The sequence below is a fragment of the Ptychodera flava genome, chromosome 4 (genome assembly GCF_041260155.1).
Source record: "Ptychodera flava strain L36383 chromosome 4, AS_Pfla_20210202, whole genome shotgun sequence".
Lineage (NCBI taxonomy): Eukaryota > Metazoa > Hemichordata > Enteropneusta > Ptychoderidae > Ptychodera > Ptychodera flava.
The window spans coordinates 47,638,162-47,644,161 of NC_091931.1; positions in this window are offsets into that span (position 1 = coordinate 47,638,162).

Genomic DNA, 6,000 nt, shown 5'->3' on the forward strand with positions numbered 1-6,000 from the left:
TCTCTTCTCTAAATACCTGCTGTAGATTTACTAACTCATTTCCAGTTTTGTACTTGTAAATCTATGAAATCTATCTGTTAACAATTATGATGATCCCATACAATATCTTCCTTTACCTTCACCTCATCCTGTAGTAAATCAACATAATTATTTCAAAATTTCATCATAATATTTGTGAGTCTCATCAACTAGAAATTTAATTGTGTCAACTTGCTTTTTCATAAAGCAGGAAGAGTTGTAGAGGGTAATTTATGTTTTTACTGACTTAGACGGAATTGGATTGGATGTGACTAAACAGATAAAAAGTGATCATCAAATCTGGCACCTATAAAAGAGGATACACCATAATTTCTGAGTTCTGTGACTGTAATAAATTGTCATCTACAACACTGCTGCACTGGTCATCACAGATGTACATGTCTTCTTATGAATGCAGTAATATTTTCTGTAGGCTTCTATGTTCTTGCATGTTCTCCTCCTGCATAACAGACAAGATGAAAATGAACATATTTTTGGGTGTGCATATATATGCTGAATAAATATATATATATTATATATATATATATATATATATATATATATATATATATATATATATATATATATATATATATATATATATATATATAATAATCATAGAAAGAAGCGCCACTCTCAATTAAAGGGACATAAGCTGTAACTTGTGGCAAGTTTTTCAGTATTCTGCTTCTGTATAATACCGTGTCTGACCCTAATTGGTTTGTCATGCTGAAATTTCAAGTATTCTTTTTGTCAAACACAGCTTGTATGTGGTTAGTGGTTATTGTTTATTGCTTACAAAAATGAATTCTAGTCCAGATTTGATGGAGATTATACTCATATAGATTGTGTTGATATGCTAAATACTTGGCATTAAATTACAGTTTCGGGATTCAATGCAGAAAGTACAGGGATTCAACACAAAACAAAAGTTCTGAACAAATAGCCAAAAGATATGTAGCTTTACAGATTTTGTATTATCTTGTGCTTAACTACAAAAACTCTACTGCTTATCTGGTTTTCTGCCTACTAAATTGTACTGAATCACAATAGTGAAATCTGGTCTTTGGCGTTGTAATACATTGGTGGGCAAATTCTTTTCATATCAACAAAGCCCCTGATCTGGAAACAAAAAGGATCACAAACTCAGTCTTAGTTTCAACATACTAACCTACCACTTCAAAGTATGTGTTCAAGCCAAATTAAAAAATCTGAAAAGCTAAAATAAATACCTAGTTTGTGCACTTGGATTGGCCACTCATGGGTCAGCCTTACACAGGTCCCCTGATCCTAAATTAATTGTTGGCAGGAGCATGTCAACAACCCTGTAAAATACATATATTAACAGTTGTTAATAATATTCATACACAAAACTGCCACAATCTGATCAAAATTAGCTGTAGAGAATGTGTCGTAAACTTCATCAGGGGACACTAGGTATCTGCTGGCCCTGTCCTCATAATACTGCTGTGGAAAGGGTTATCATCAGCAGAATTAGAAAAGAAAACACCACATGGAGGTAAAGACACTGCCATTTTTACGTTAATCATTGCAATGGCTATTGTCACGGTTGAAATGGATCATTTACATTAAAAAAATTAATTTATATTGCAGTGTTGTGATGATGGACTGCCCTGTGTAATGTAGCAAAGTCAGTGCTTGTACTCTTCATTAGGTGGAACATCTTGGAATTTTACAACTTCTACAATTGTAAAATTGAATTCACTTCTAGAAAATTGATTTTGCTCTTTCTATTGCTGAAAAATAATGAGACTCTGACACTGCTTAATGGTTTTAGCTCACATGTTCACACGTGGGCTAATGTCATAGCTATGTGTGCCTGTCTGTCCGTGTGTGTGTGTGTGTGTGTGTGTGTGTGTGTGTGTGTGTGTGTTGTGTGTGTCTGTATGTCTGGCTGTCTGTCTGTTTACATGATAACTCCTGAACAGATTTCAAGTCAGATTTGGTACAAAGGTACCATATGCTACTTGCAAGAACTGACAAATTGATACCAAATATGACAAAATTATGTTCACAGCCTTCAACATTGTCTCAGAAGATATCCTAGGTTGGAATAGGTCAATTGAGGTCACAGACATAGAAAATTGCCTAAAATATATAAATTTGGGGGTTTCCCGACACTTTTGAGTTGAGCACTAGATGTATCTAAGAACATCACTCCAGACTTTTACATCAAATTACAAAGCTACCAGACAAGTAGTTTTTGAGAACAAGTTTTCTTTCTTTTCAAATGACAAATTGTCTAAAAAATACATATTTGCATATTTCAGGACATTTTCCACATATCCAATTTTGTCATCCCGGACATCTGTATACTGTATATAAAAGCTGTCTGTACAGCAGTTTTAAAGAAAAAAGAATTGTTTAAGATTTCTTGACCAAAAATGACAAAAATTGCCCAAAACGGTAATTTTGCTAATTTTGCATAATTTCAACAAATAAGATAATTTCAACAAATAAGAAGGTTAACACCCTTGCAAACATCCAACCTAAACTTGAGAACAATTGGGCTAGCGGTTTCAGAGAAGAAGAATTTTTACTTAAAATGAGGAAAATAACCAAAAAATTTAGGAAAAATACAAAACTCAAGATATCTTCATGATATACATAAAATTGAATAATGTCCACCTAAGGTACATGGACATTACTTTTCAAAGCAATCAAAAGAGCGGTTCTTGAGTCAGTAATTTTTGACCATTTTCACAGTTTTTAAGTTCATTTGCATAATTTTGGCAATGCAGACTTTATTGAACAAAATCCATCTATAGCCTAAGATGCATCCACACACCAAATACAAAGCTAAAAAAGGTGCAGTGGTTCATGATTTTTGATGTTGGCTGACATACTATACATCCACAATATATACATACATACATACATACATTACATACACACATACATACAGACGCCACCAACTTCAGCTTATACGATAACCTCACATTGGTATACCAAATGTGAGCTAATTAAAACATTTGAAAGTGTATCTGTAGGCGTAACATCAAAGTATACTTCATAGCTGATGAACATACTACTTCATATGATAACAATGTGAGAGAAAGCTTGCAATATACACACCTAAACAATCCCAACAGTCTGGCTAAAAATAGACTATTGTCAGAGGTGTCAACTCGAATTGCTAATTGGCCCTGTATTTGCATAGAGCTTCTGTCATGAAAAAGAGCTCTAATCTTGTTTTTGGTATAGCTATGGTGCTCTGAAACACTGCTCACACACATCAACATCACAGTTAATGACCCCTTGAACCTGACCCCCAGTGATGACTTCCCGTACAAAGATCAAACTTGCTACACTAGTACATATATGACCCTGACCCTCAGTAAGTGACCAGTGCCTTGAGGACTTCATCAGAGCTGGATGAAGAGGACTACATAAGATGTGATTTTTAAATTTTTTGATCAAAAATCAGCAAAAATTGCCTGTAAAAACGTTACAGTTTTTTTCACAGTTTTCAAAAGTGGTATTTTCTCAGTAGATATGCATATCTAACTTTTCAGCACTCTGATGGGTAGCTTCAGTAGAGATATTTTCTACACAAAATATTACCCCAAAATACAAATATGCAATTTGCAGCATGATTTGAAACTATGTAACCTTCATGAAATCAATCCTAGCTCTAAGTTTCAAAGCAATTACATTAGAATTTTTACCAAAAATGGCATAATTGCCTCCAATACAAACACGTAATTCTTGCATGATTTGAAGAAACCTTACTGAGGTTAATCAAAGGAAACGTCTATATAAAATTTAAAAATTAGACAAACTGTTTCAGCAACGAAGATATTTGCAAAAAATTAAAATTTCATAACTCTTTGAACAAAACTGACTAAACTTAACCATAACAATCTGCATACAAAATTTAAAACCTATGGGACTAGCTGTTTTAAAGGTGAAGCCTTCAATGCCAAAAGTTGATGGATGCCGCCATCACTGTTGCACATAATGATATCAACAACATGAGACAAATGACAATTGACGGCAGACAATTATTCATTCTGTAAATGTTACAGTTTTCTCATTGTTTGATACAAATTAAATGGATTACAAGTGATAGGATATGTAATTTTGTAACTAAACACCACCTTTACAGAACATTTCTAATTGTATCATACATTAGGTAAGATCATCACAGTTTCTTTCAAACATAGCGTCAACAACACTTGGCTCACATTTTGTTTGGCAGGCCAGAGTGAGTATGGAACATGCATACAAAGTATCAAAGCAATTGGATGAGCAATTTCAGAGACAATGATTTTTTGACCAAATATGGGAAAATTGCCCATACAAACATGAAAATTTCACCACAATTTTGACAAGTCCAACAGAAGTAAAACCTAGGATCGAGAACATCAACTTTCAAAGCAATCCAACAAGAATTTGGGAGAAGATGATTTTTTGACCAAGAATGGGAAATATGCCCAAAAATACAACTATAAGTATTTCACCACAATTTGAACGGCATCATTTTACAAGTGGTATAGCCATAAACTGATGACGTCAAATCGCCGTACACAAAACAAAGATGCCTTGTAATTACAGCACTTTGTATTGTGGCGTAAGTCCATTGGTCAATTCGTCAATATCAAATTTGTAAATGACACAAGGCTCTTAGGCGCTGAGATATTAACTTCCTCAGGGAAACTTTTTGTCTTATGTACTTATCTTCCCACTTGTTCGAATGACAATTTTGACAGTTATATGCATTATCTGGCGAAAATCAATGACATTGTCAGTGAGATTGATACTGCAAATGTGATTATTTTAGGCGATTTTAATGCAAACCCAGGCACTTTATTTGCAAATGAGCTTTTTGACTTCTGTATTGATAATAATTTGCATGTTTCTGATGTCGAAAAGCTGGGTAGAAGCAGTGATAATTTTACTTTCATTAGTGAAGCTCATGGTAGCACTTGTTGGTTAGACCATATCTTGAGTACCATGCAGTGCACAAGGCTATTTCTAGTATTCGCATTCTGTACGACTATGTTTCCTCGGATCATTTTCCGCTTTCCGTTAATATTGACATTGTAGATCTTGTTCATACTGATCCTCTTGGTCTTGATAACAACAATGTTAAGAAGAATTTTAATTGGAGCAAAGTGACTGCACAGAATTTGTCCACTTACAAGCACATTTCAGATCGGTTACTTGTGTTATAGATATGCCAGTAGATGCTTTAAAGTGTCGTGACTGTAATTGTAAGAATATCGACCATATTGACGGTTTGCACTCTCTGTACTCAAATATTGTTACTAGTCTCACTACAGCAGCTCACAATAGTATTCCTACTACGTCTGCTGGAACGGGTTTCAACATAGTTCCAGGGTGGAATGAGCATGTGCGTAACTTTCATAATGCCGCTCGCGATGCGTTTAAATTATGGACCGCTAATGGTAGGCCAAGAACTGGTCCGCTGTTTGATCTCATGCGTAAAACTCGTGCTAAGTTTAAGTCTGTACTCAGGGCATGTAAAAGGGATGAAGGTCAAGCTAAGGCGGATGCATTAGCTAACAATTTGACGCAGGGAGGTTCGCGCAAATTTTGGAAATCTGTTACCGCCACTCGGAGCTGTCCCCTTCCAACTAACGTAGGTGGTTGCTGTGGGCACGACAACATTGCTGACATGTGGAAAAATCACTATGAGAAGCTGCTTAACTCAGTTTCAAACTGCAATGACAAGCATTTTGTGTTGTCGTCATTGAAAGAAATTGATTTTCACAAAGATATGGTGGTTACTGTAGACGAAATTACTCGTTGTGTTAAAATGCTTGAAAAGGGAAAAGCAAGTGGTAAAGACGGCATTGCCGCAGAGCATTTGATTTATGCTAGCTCAATTTTATACATTCTATTGAGTTTGTGTTTTACCAGTTTCTTTATACATGGTTATTTACCCGACACATTTATGTATGCTACGATATGCCCTATTGTGAAAGATAAGTCAAA